General features: G+C 31.1%; 1 long non-coding RNA gene across 1 annotated transcript; it reads right to left on the reverse strand.

The window, feature by feature from the left end:
* Nucleotides 1–297: 297 nt before the first annotated feature.
* LOC139505386 (uncharacterized) lies at nucleotides 298–9,026 on the reverse strand. The gene is made up of 3 exons (XR_011659708.1): nucleotides 8,833–9,026; nucleotides 2,867–2,952; nucleotides 298–469 (listed from the first exon to the last, which is right to left on the reverse strand). It is a non-coding gene; the product is annotated as an uncharacterized lncRNA (long non-coding RNA).
* Between the last annotated feature and the right edge of the window lie 5,130 nt (nucleotides 9,027–14,156).

The raw sequence follows: 14,156 nt of genomic DNA on the forward strand, positions 1-14,156 counted from the left end.
TTTCAATAAGCTTGTAGGTCATACTGGTAAGCATGAATATTGCCTAAGTTTTAAATTATTTCTATTATGAGAAATTAACAGTAGGTTGGAATATGACCATTTTTTTTAATCAGACTGTCTCTTAGGGTGCTTCATCACAACTGTTCTTGATTATGAGGGTCATATTGTCTTCCAAATGTCATAGCAAAGGTGACATGAGTATCAAAACCAACAGCAGGCAACATAGTACCAACACACATAGGATTGCGATCAGCCAAGTATAGCAAGATTTTTGACACAGCATAATGAAAAGTCTTACCTGTAATTACTGGCAGGAACAGATGGATCTAACAGATCTGATTCCATAATCACTCCCTGTTAGTAAAATCAGCCTTTATTAGTGGTTACAATTTACGAGTCAGTAATCACATTCACTTTGTAGCTAATTTTCTTGACTAAAGAAGAAAATTTGATTTGAACTTTTCATAATCTGAAAAATAAAAGCAAAAGTCGAAGTTGAACATTAACCACTGAAAGAAGACTTGAAGAGTCTAAGAATTGAAGGGTCTCAGAAAACATGGTCTTTTAATTAGGTTGAAATTGGGCTAGGATAAATATTTCAGTTACTGAGAGTATAATTATAGATCAGTAATTTGGATCATTTGTCTTTTTGTTAGTTGTGTAAGTGCTTATGACCAATCTGATGAGTCAAGTCCTTTTAAAAGATCTCTACAGTTGTTCTTCTGTAGTGTTGTTATTCCACTGTCAAAGGCTAGGACTATAAGGACTGACAAACATGTTTAAACCATAGACCCTCTCTATGTACTGTACTTGTCCCTAAGCTAGAGCATAATCTGTGTGAGCAAAGGCTCTGTGTTGAAGACCGTACTTTGACCTATAATTTTCAGTTTCCCCAAGATAGATTTGAGCTTTCTCTGATTTTGTTAACTGTTTCAGTTAAAGTTGCATTATGTCGTTCTACAATTCCATTTGACCACAGACTGTATCCTGCTGTGGTATTTGTTGGTTGCTGTGTCGTAATTGTGTTTTTTTTTTAAATGTTAATAGCTGTAACCAGGCAATATTTTTTTTCTTTTGAATTATGTCACATTTTGTTTTGCCAGGCTTTACATAGCTTACTATTTGGTATGGATTTTCTCATTGTAAAATTGTACAGTGACCTGTAAATGTTGAAATTGTTGAAATTGTTTCCCTTCACTTTTTCCCACTCTCATCTAAATGTCCGTATAACATGTATAAGAAGGTGAAATAGGAACTGAAACAATAGATCTTAGATATGAAAAGGGAGACAAACCTTAAAAAAATTAAATTGTATTGAATATTACAAATACATTTCAAATGAATGATACAGATTTATTCAGGACAAGTTGCCCTATATAACAATAAAAGCATTATGTCAGAATGTATTTCAGAATGCTCCTTAACGGGAAAAATCAATGAACTACTTTATCAAACGAAGACTGTTTTTGTCTTTCTCTGAGAAATAAATAAATAGCATATTAGTCTTTAAGAAATATTTAATTTAAATTGACAGAAGTGAATTAATGCATAAATAATATGCATACGACAAAGATTTTTATAGTAGATCTTGGGATGAAATTTCATATCTTGACATAACTTTTAATGCATTTTATAGGAATTCTGTAATGAAGGGTAATTTTGCTATGTCTTTTAATGTGTTAATGTGGCCTTTCACTAACAAAAATAATATATAAAGTCATTTAAACTGTATTTGTGAGGAAAATCTGCCGTGTTAATGCTTCAATAGGCTCCTTCAGTAATTTATTATGATGTCACACAAAATAGATCATCAGTGATATGCTTTATGTCACATCTTAATGTTTTTTGTTAACTAGATTATTTGGTGTAGTCGGTTTATCTTTGATTTCTAGTTTAATTTATTCACAACATTATCAGACTTCAACTAACTTGGAGCTTCAAACTAGTGTGACCTATCTATTATTGTATTAGACTGTATGTTGGCCATAAAATGATTTTTTTTTATTTACATAGAGGTGTTTTCATTTATCAGCAAAAGGTTGGGGTTTTAGCATTTAACCAGAAAAAGACAAGAGATTCATATAGCCATACAAAAGCAGTTGTAAGATAGTTATCAATTGGTTCACAGAAAAAGAGTCAATTACGATTTCATTCCAAATCTATAACTACAAACAATTTCTGTAAGCGTTATAGCATCTGGAAAATTTGAGACAATGACACTGTTCTATCAAAACTCATTTCTCTTTAAGAACAACAGAAAAGATAAGATATTTATAAATAGAGGTATAGGGGGAGGGTTGAGATCTCCCAAAACATGTTTAACCCCACTGAATTTGCACCTGTCCCAAGACCTCTGTGTGTGTTTTTAATTTAATCTAATAAATATATGTTTTGAAGTTTAGTATGACGTCCATTTTCACTGAACTTGTACACAATTTCATAAAGGGGCCAGCTTAGGACCACCTCCTGGTGTGGGATTTTCTCGCTGCTTTGAAAACCCATTGGTGACCTTCAGCTGTTATCTGCTCTTTGGTCACGTTGTTTTTTCTTTGACATATTCCCCATTTCCATTCTGAATTTTATGTATTTAATACTTCTATAAAAGTCAGATGTAATAGTCTGATATCTTTCAGGCTAACGCCCCTCATATGAGAAGCTTACATCTAATACTTGTAATTGGAATTACTGTCCCATTGATGTTTAGCCAACACATCTTCATCACCATCTGACAATAAATTATTGCATTAAAATTGTAAAATAATCATATTTTACCAATGCAACACATGTTGTGTGCTATTTTGCCTACTAAATGCAGTAATTAAATCTATATTTATCTTACAAATTCACAACAATCATTTAATTTTACCCAGTGTTCTCTGATTGAACGGACTATCTTCTTTGCCGTTTACAGAAAGTTTTGGATTGTAGTCATCTGTGGAACTGTTGTCAGCACTGAAAAAAAAATAAAAAAAATTGTAGAATATGTCTATGGGACACAGATCCACATACAGATGCAAGATTCACATAGTTAATAAAATTGAGAATGGAAATGGGGAATATGCCAAAGAGACAACAACCTGACCATAGAAAAAAACAACAGCAGAAGGTCACCAACAGGTCTTCAATGTAGCGAGAAATTCCCGCACCCGGAGGCGTCCTTCAGCTGGCCCCTAAACAAATATATACTAGTTCAGTGATAATGAACGCCATACTAATTTCCAAATTGTACACAAGAAACTAAAATTAAAATAATACAAGACTAACAAAGGCTAGAGGCACCTGACTTGGGACCGTCATATATGTTTCATAACATATGGTTGAGGCAAACTAAAGTTAAAGAACGGAAACCAATACTTGGGACGGAGGTGACGAAGTATCTATGTAACTGTTATTCTTAATGTTATATATTGCAGCCTGCATTGTAATATGATTGATTGATCTTGGGTTTAGCTAAATATTCCATGCCAATTCAAGATGACAATGGATCTATGAATCTGAGGTTAAAGTCAAAACAACATAACAATTATCAAACATACTTCTATAATGAATGTATATAGCAATTATTGTTGACTAAAACAAATTTACTGAGAAGCAGTCCTAATACAAACTAGAGTGGAAACACAGGAGTCAAAGAAAGATGAACCCTGCTAGACCGACAAGTGCACACTTTACAATCAGATGTTGTTGACCTATATCTTATAGTTACCAAAAATCTAGTGAAATAAAAAAATGCTTATCAATAAACCATGATGATTTCCTAGGATTGATGCTTCATCAATCAATCCATAAATTATCTAATAAAAGTTAATTATTATTAATAATATCAAAGAGCTTATGTTTCTGGTCACTTTTAATGTGCTCAAGCTTTAGCTTTCTATGAAGTGTTTAGTGTTATTTTGTATGACTTTTATTTTAACCATTGAGATTTCCAAGTTCAATAAACTCCAGAAATAATATGGTTGCAAGTAAGAACTGAGTTCATTATACTGTAATCTGCCTTTCCAAAATATATATTAGAGTTATCTCCCTTTGAACCTTTAGACACAATGTTACAAATAAATATACTAAGAAAAAACTAAGTGTATGATACTGGTACCCAAGGAGCATCTTGTTATCTGTATATTTTGAAAAAGTGTCTGATATGTAGCCTGATGCTGCAATTCTACATATAAGAAACAAAAAATAGTTGATTTTAACATGACTGATTTAAAAAAACAAAAAAAAACAGGTGCTCTTTGATTGGAACTTTGGAGTTATCTCCCTTTAAACCTTGAAATTTTTTTATACAATTCTTTCAGCAACAGTTCTCACTGTATTGTATTTTTTTATTATTATTATGGATATGCAATCTGAATAGCTGTTCACTAAGAAATATTTGCTACAAGTAGAAATAAGAAGATGTGGTATGAGTGCCAAAGAGACAACCTTCCATCCAAGTCACAATTTGTAAAAGTAAATCATTATAGGTCAAAAGTACAGCCTTCGACACAGAGCATTGGATCACACACTGAACAGCAAGCTATAAAGGGACCCAAAAATGACTAGTGTAAAACCAACTGTCTAATATTATAAAACAAAAAGGATCTATAGAAATGATTTTTGCATGAACCCCCTGAGGGGTTCATGCTTATATATTGGCGAGTTTTGGATGTGTCTATGGGCCACTCGATATCTCTCGTTCGGAAGTCAGAATAACATTCTCGGAACGTCTCTAAAGTTTTCGGTCATTTATACAGGTCTTAACAGGTTGTTATCTATGTCTTTGATATGGTCCCTTGATGGCCCTTGACGACGCAATTATATTTGTTTTAAAACGACCACTGTGCATTGTGTGTATCTGGGTTAATTATAACGTGGTATTGTCTGTTGTCTCGATAACATGTAAACTAATTATGTTTAAAGATTTAGCCATGGGATACTGTGTATTTCATCATACTAGACTTACGGGAAATAACATTCTGGTTAAAATATTAATATTAAATCGGAAAACAGAAAGATAATATTAGATCGGAACACAGAAAGATAATATTCTTATCAAAAGTATTTAATTCAATCGGAATCAAACAAATATATACAAAATAAATACTGTATTTATGTTTCTGGAGAAACTAACAATGATTGAAATCAGAATATTTTCAGAGTTGCAATTAAAGTATTTTATATGACAAGATACTCTGCTTTGGTATTTTATAATATTCATTTGTAAAGGAAACATAAAAATTAAATCTAAATAAATTTTTTTGCATCCTACAAAAAAAAAATTGTGTATAAACAATAATCATTATATTTCTACATTAATTATTTCATACCATTTTAGTTTTTATGTTTTATGAGTAATTATTATTTATTTTTTTGTATTGTAATATATCCATAAAACGGAAAGTAAGATCAATTTATTAAATATTTAAATTTTAAACGGTCGTGAATAAAATACTTGTGTGTTTTCAATTCATAAAGCATGATTTTAAATCATTGCAGCTCACAACAACCGTACAAATAATTTACAATAATTACAACAAAATTTAATTACAACCCCAATGTTGATTATTTTATACTGTTAGTATGGATTTAGAAGTCTTTGCCTATATTGTGTATAGTAATATATTCACATTGGAATGTTAGAATTTAAAAAATAGATTCATTCGATAAATAAAAAGTCCATCCGTAAATACTTGATGTTCGTGTTTATTGATATTATATGATTCAAAAGAATTTAAAAAAAAAATACTAACAGGAACGTTATAGTTTATTATAAATTTTAATTCAATTTTTGTTTGTTTGTTTTAATAATTTAACCTTATAGCATCTATACTTTATTTGTACTATGGTACGGTTTTGAAAATTGTATTAATTGTGTTGACCAACTGTCCAACACGTCTTTATTCATTCACATTATAGATCACATTTCAAAAGCACACTATCGGTTTGCGTTCTCAAAAATTCCGGATAAAATGTCAATGCATCCGGAGTCAAAACATTTAATGTAAGCCGTTTGACATTCGATTTCAACTATTAGATTAAGATATGTGATGACGCAAATGAGTATTCTTTGCCTGAGTATCAGTGAGATGCTTTCTATTTTCTATTTCGTGCGCTAAAATACTACTTGCATGCAATACTATTAAATTCACTCGTGGAAGCTTATTTTCGTTTTTGTTATCTAAATTCAGGACACGGCAGAAAGAGCTTTACATGCGACTTTCAAGCACGGTCATCATTACCAACGGTATTCTGACCTCGTGTTGTTTCTCTTTTGTTTCTTTTTTGAGTCGTTGTCCTATTATAAACTTTGACCTTTTCAAAAAACTGAGGACTGTCTACCAAAGGAATAGATTCCTTAACTTTGTAATGTATTTAGCCTTTTAATTTTTTTCATTCGAGCGATACTGATGCTTTTTCTGTAGACTTAACTCGTGTCTGGCGTTTTTTATATCTACATACCTTTTTATATAAATTGGTTATTTTGAAAGTGTGTACAGGTATTCACAAACTTCTGAATTAAGAAATTCTTTGGCAAAACTAAGTTTCTCTGTATAATGTTATGAATTGATTTAAGTAAAATCAGGAAATCCTTCAAATTTGAGATGTTTTATGAGACCAAAATAAGTCTCTTCATAAGAGGTCCCAAACATGCATGCCACAGGATTAACCGCATACAGCATCTATACATGAGTAAAGACAGCTTCAAATACGAGTTGAGAATATAAAGGCATTCATTTAGGAAACAAAATATAAAGATGTGATAGATAAAATAAATGCATCCAGAATTCCAGATTATAAAGCAAACTGAGTGCATAAATTTATATTGCGATAGGTTTGTGCAATTTGCATAAGTCATCCGGTTAGTAGAAATTAGGATTAGTCAATGGGTTATAATCGGAAAAAAATATGTACATTCCCAAGTAATATAAAATAGTCGAGCTTTTAAAATAACTATTCAAATAGAAGCTGTAAATATATACGTCCAACTGGCTTCTTCTATTCACAGTCAATTATTTCAATTCAAAAGCAAACACAAATTCAGCAACAATCTTTTGGTAACCCGGCAGTCAGTGGTCTTAGGTTCATGTATTGCTTTTCTTTTTTAAAGAAAGCAACTTGTTTGATTGTAGATGACTTATCTTTGTATGCTTTTATTCACATATGTTTTTGTTGAAGAATGCAGTCAATGTATCCCTGAAGGATCTAGGTAATATCAATATCAATCATAAAGAGATGATTTCATTAAAACATGAAAACTATTAAGGTTTGTTGGCACACTCATCTTTGCAAATTTGAAGAAATGAAAGTTATGATCAATTCAATACATATATATATTAAAACAGCATTACTTAAATTTTGTTTTTTGGGGGGCAAATCAGGAATTCAAACCAATAGTCTTCAATTTCAAGTCTAATAAATGTACATTAAGATAAACCAAAAAATCATGTCTAAAATTCTACTTCAGTGTTTATATCTTTTTTCTCACTTTATAGAAAATAATTTGAAACTCAACTGAATGAAATTGGTTTCCTCTCTATTTCAACAAGATATTGATTAAATTTCTCTCAAAACTAATCAAAATCAGCAAAATCAAGTATTAAATCAGAATTTTGTAACAAATACATGTTTGAAATGTCTATTGATAGAACAGCAGTCATATTGGTTACACAGTGGAATTGATCATCAAAAACCTCTCTCATATCATATATCTGAGAACAAGACATAAAATAACTCTAATTTCTGAAATTGAACTCTCTGTGATTACATAACTGCAAAGGGAGTGCTCCATTCAAATAAACAATTTTGCTAGGCTGTAGGAATGTCTCACACACTGTATAAATGAGGAATTAAAATTATGTGTCATGGTGACATTGTGGTATAATGGTAAAAAAAAGTGTAAAGGCCCCATTACTCCAATAAAAAAACAATTTCAGAGGAACAAAGTCAAATAACTACTCTTAGAAATGTTATAGCCAGATCAAGATCAGGCCTTGTGGTCAAAAAACTTTCGAGTCAGTTTTTTGTCCTCGTACTCGAAAATCAACCAATTAAAATGCTGGATTTCATGTTTTAAGCATGATTTTTGTGCTCTGAGCACTGAGCAAAGTTTTATGACCGCAAGATCAGGGCTGCTAAGTCTCACACAATTATCATGACATTCTTATTTCCATGCTTATTTGTATGCATTTTTCTTTGATCTATTGTTTTTAATCTTTGATCATTACAATTTTGGTCAAATAATTGTACCATGTATGAAAGCTTTATGTCAAATTATCTATGAATTTGAGTTTTTTTCTAAGAGGTATGGAAGACAGACAGGAAGGGGACAATAATAGCCATGTTGGTTAGTCTCCCTAACAAATTTATATCTTTATATGGTCATGTTAGTTGGTTGGGTGGTTTGTGGTATTACCATATTATCACCAAGATGTCATCTAATGTGATGTGATATCCTTCATTTATCACGTTTTTCCTTAAAATAAATTAAGGAAAATTGCTGTTAAACCCTTCTAAATTTTTTTAATTTGGAAATTTACATTGACCATAAAATTTTTGAGTAAATCTGATACAGCCAATAAGCCATATATAAGGCTAATGCCCTCATGGGTTTATCTTGTAAATGTCAAAGCTTAATATTTTGAACTATATTTACTTCCATTTGAACTAGTTACTTCAGCAAATATATAAAAAATAAGGACAAATGACAAACGCTTTATTCCAAGCACTCTGTTGCAAAAGATCACAGTAGCTTTTTGGGCAAGTTGAATCTTTTGTTAGATCCATGCTCATATGTATGTCTTGCTCAACTAATATATAACTTTATGGTAATTGAAGTAATAGACTACTTACCATCAAATATTAACTTCCAATAGTCACAGTATTTACCAAAAAAACAATTTATAGACTTTGTTAAATTCCATTTTTTTAAAAGTTAATTCCAAGAAGGTGTTTAAATTAATTCAGTGAAGTCTTAAGTTGATTACTTTAAAACTTTCATACAAGTAGTTATACAAAACAATTCATCAAAGTTATCGGCACTGATAAAAGTATAGCAGTGGGAACATGCAGACTGCTATCGACTTTGTAGATTAGGTATTTATCAGTTGCAACTTTCAAAATCAATTCTCTATATAAGTGAATCATTAGTCTTGTAATAATTGCAAAACACTTTCATAAATCTTGCTAAATAAAAGGCAGCAGAGTTTTTTTTAACAATTTAAAAAAAGTGCATCAAAATGGAACAGGGGGACTAAAATAGTTTTTTTAATGTATACTTTTAATATTTCAAACAGACCTTCAAGGGCCTCACTTAATGGTATTCCCATGTTCCCGCACAAGGCATTATGCTCTGAGTGTTATGTCAGGGCCAAAATAGACAAAAAATCAAAAACTTGAACCCTGTCTGATAGACAATAAATTATATATTTTTTTCAAGCAGTTGCTGAACCATGAAAATGAGATCAAGGACAATGGACATATGCCAGACAGAAATTTTGTAACATAAGGTATCTGCATACAAGGTTTGAATCCTCCTAGACTTCAACCTTCTGAAATATTAAGCTTCATACAAATAGTTTTCATCACCACTGCTACCAATGGATAGTTCAGTGCCTATGTTTCACATACTGCCACTTTCGTTGCAGGCTAGACAAAAAATAGATGAATCCAAGGTATGCTGGTTAAGCAAAAGAACTTACATAAAGAGGTCAACAATCAACAATTTAACTAAAAAGTGCTGATGTAATCACTTTCGATTAAAATGCCGGGTAACTTAAAACCAATTTTCTATCACCATCTTTTCTTCAGGTTTTTAAAGTCTAAGATAATTTCCAATATTTTGCTGGTAGACAAATTGCTTCATTTTCAGATCTGTCAGTACTGCTGCCAAATTACTCACACCTAGGGGTCTGGAAAATTGTCTATTGAACATGTCAGTCAAAATATACATGCTTTGTGATTTTCTTCAATTAGATTTTGTAAAGAATACCATACAGTACACATCACTCAACCAAACTGATTCCTATATCTTAAACACTGCAAATTTTAGATGGAATTAATCAATATATAATAGTACCATTACACTGTAAAATTCAAATTTGATTTGAAAAAACCTCTACAACCTTAGATAGACATAAACAAAAGTTTATGGGCTGCAATGTCAAAATGTTAAAAAAAAAGACAAAAAATACCAAAGTGACATTCAAACTCAGAAGTAAGAAACAAACTGACATTGCCAAACGCAGTCATCTATTTAGGTTTACATGGGGGTGTATTATTCAAACCATATCTGGAATTTGATTTGATTGCCAATCCTTTCTTCCTATTTGTATCTAAATCTGTTTGATTTCTCTCTTGTTCTTGTGCAGCAAGTCAATAAGAAGATGAATTTGTATTTTGTTTATGTGAAGACTGCACAATCAGCAATGGTTTAAATAAGGTGGAAAAATAAATTAGCTCTTATCATGCAAGATTCTGTTCTAAAAGAATTTAATATGAATTAAACTGCTGTGCTTATCATATATATCAACTATTTGTGTCTCATAAGTCAGGAACAACAGATCAGGAGTACATTTAAAAAGCTTTCAGCAGTTATTTTAATATTGGGATTACGAACAAGCAAACTTGATTTTGTACAGGACAAATACAAATTTATATATGTCTCACAAATCAAGTCCCATAACTCTGAAATGTCAACACAAAATCATTTATAAAACCAAACATTCAATAAATTAACTTTCATTCAGATTAATCATAAGATATGGTCAGAATCAAGGATTCGGAACAAGACCGGCAAATGTGACCGTTTCTGGACCCCTGGTCAGAATTGTAGAATTTTAAATGATTCAAAGTGTTATAACTCTGATATCATCATATAAAAAATAATACAAATGCAGACAGAGCTTGTCTTTAGTGAAACAGATATTGTACACATAATAAAAAAAAACATGAATGTGTCCATAGTATACAAATGCCTTACTTGTACTATCATTTTCTATGTTCAGTGGACCATGAAATTTAGGTCAAAACTCGAATTTGGCATAAATAAGAAAGATCATACCATAGGGAACATGTGTACTAAGTTTCAAGATAATTGAACTTCAACTTCATCAAAAACTACATTGACCAAAAACTTTAACCTGAAGCGGGTACTTCTATTTTCTATGTTCAGTGGACTGTGTAATTGGGGTCAAAACTCTAAATTTGGCATGAAAATTAGAAAGATCATATCATAAGAAACATGTGTACTAAATTCCAAGTTGATTGGACTTTAACTTTATCAAAAGCTAGCTTGACCAAAAACTTGAACCTGAAGCAGAACCTGAAAACTTGAACCTGAAGATGGATGGACGGACAAACAAAAGAACAAATGAACAAATGGACGGACACTAACACCTAATCCAAATTGTAGAATTTTTATCTATTCTAGTCCCTTGACTCTAAATATGCCAAAATCTAACTGAAATTTATCTTCCTAATTCATCATGTAAAAAATTCATAAAGATATGTTGATAAAAACATGAGATGTTGCAATACATAATTAAATGGACAGAGTCAAGGGTTTACTATATATGTACGTGAATGACCGGCATATATAAGACATAAAGATCATATCTAAAATTACCAACTAAATCCAGCGTATATATGGACAATCTAAAGGTCACTACTTGGACAGTTGATATATATCAATGAAATCTTTCTTGTCATTTATGAATGAAGTTTTTCTCGTGGGATAGTGATCAATAAGTGCTAATTGACCACTAATTGAAAGCTTTCATGGAAGGCCAGATTTTTGTAGCTAAAAGCTTTCTTTTTTACGACAGCAGAAAATTAAAATTGTCCACAAGAGCAATGCTTTTAGATTTGAAAAGTTAAATGGGCAACAGTAAAGAAATCTACACCAAGTTAATCCTTTCCTTATTACCAGTAACTAAAAGCCTTTAAATTATCGTCAAAACAAAACTTCAATTATTTTCATAAACAGTACCATCCTTCTTCAAATGACAAATAACTAAAGCAAAATGCAAGTCATGTTTTACCTTATTCTTCAACTTGCAAAAAGATTTTCCACACCTCTGTAACATGAAATATGGATTTTTAAATGTTACATGTATTGCAGATACTGTGAATTCATTAGTATTGGTTGAATACTAATTTTCATGCCTTACATGTGAACTGGAGAACCACAAATTTGAATGTTCAACTTTTCAAAAGGAATGTATGCAGACTTTGCCAAAACCACAAATTCAAATATCCAAAAACATGCAAATTTTCCTCAATCACGGAAATTGGTACATACGAAAAATAAATGAAACCCCAGTAACCAAAAAGTTTCGTTTGAAAATTGCTAATCAGATATTAGGTCATATAGAAGAGCATTACTACTGTCCACTTTTGTGTTTATCTATAGACTTTTTTTTCTCTGCAAGTAAGTTTGGGAATGTGGCGACAGACATAATAATCATGTGACAGAGTTGTCAAGTCACAACCGGAGATTTGAACATTTTAAGCTAGAGTTTCGTCCTGATAACTGGAGATTTTTTATTAACATTGAAATGGATGTTTTTCAGTTTTCACTTCGTTAATATTTTTTTCCCTTTTCATACTATCTTACATTGTTTCCATGAAAAAAATCTTCCATGTATGCTCACTTGTTTAAAAACTTTTAAATACATGTATGTTCATATCTTATCAGTTAATTATAGATAAAAGACATTCTTACCTTAAATTTACTTTTGAAGTATTTTTTTTATATATATTCCTGTTTAAACCAGTCTAAAAAAAAAAAAAAGTTCAATTCAATTCCCCAATTATCTACAAATGCCTTATCAGTTTTACTTGTCCAACCTCTCCTAGAAAACAAACACTGTAAAACTTTTTAATCACATCTAAACAAAGCTAATTACCTCCCTTTCTGGTGTGATTTATTTCGACAAAACAAATGCCAATTTACATGCACAATCATTTTTAGTAATTGACCAATTAAATTGCATGTTTATCGATTCAGACTTAATTTGACAATGCAGTATTTGATAACCTTAAGATGAAGGTTGAATAAAATATCAAAATGTTTTTTTAATTCAAATAAACTTGATAAAGTAATTGATCAGCTAATTCCTGATGCAAGATTCAATTTCTTTTTATCAGATCAGAAATAATAGAATAATCAAAGTTTTCTTCCTTCAATGACGGATAACAAGCAAATACCGACTAAGAAGGTAATCGATCTTTAGATTTTTAAGGCATATCAAAGCATATGAACGCTTGATCCTTACAAAAAAAGCTTAATCCAGCCTCTGTCAACATGTTACTTCAAAGATGCTGGGCTTATTTAGCCTCTGACAACATGCAACGTCAAAGATGCTGGGGTACCAATATTGATGTGATTTTGTTTACCTTTAATATTCATATATAATTGTATAAATAAACCAATTGTTCAGACGTTTCGGCCATTGGCCTTCTTCAGTTATTTATTATTCCTCTAAACTACATGGCTGACATTTCTTTTTTCAAACATTGAAAAGATGTTATAGATAAATGTCCTTGGAAACATCATGACGTCATAATACTCTAACGTCATAATAACATGACGTCACAATACTTTTGTATGAATGAAAGTTAAATTATATAAGTTTTGATCAATTAAAGTCATTCCTTTTTAATGTTAATTCCAAATGGTCTAATTGTATTTAATTTTTGCATCCATTGTGCCTCAATATATCTCCTGTAATTTGCGGATTTATCGTAAATCTGTTGCAGAACCTGAACTGTGATGTCCTCTTTACAATGATCCTCTTGGTTAAAATGTTCTGCCACAGCTGTATCTCTATCATGTCTGATATCTGCTAGATGCTCTTTTATTCTTTCGTTGAGTGATCTTTCTGTTTCTCCAACATAGACATAGTGGTTACATTTTTCACAGTGAAGTCCATATATAAGGTTCACCAGTTGACATCCATGAATGTTCTTTTTGAGGTTGATTCATTCATTTTTGAGGTTGATTCATTCATTTTTGAGGTTGATTCATTCATGGATGTCAACTGGTGAACCTTATATATGGACTTCACTGTGAAAAATGTAACCACTATGTCTATGTTGGAGAAACAGAAAGATCACTCAACGAAAGAATAAAAGAGCATCTAGCAGATATCAGACATGATAGAGATACAGCTGTG

This window comes from Mytilus edulis, unplaced genomic scaffold (genome assembly GCF_963676685.1).
Source record: "Mytilus edulis unplaced genomic scaffold, xbMytEdul2.2 SCAFFOLD_794, whole genome shotgun sequence".
NCBI classification, from domain to species: Eukaryota; Metazoa; Mollusca; class Bivalvia; order Mytilida; family Mytilidae; genus Mytilus; species Mytilus edulis.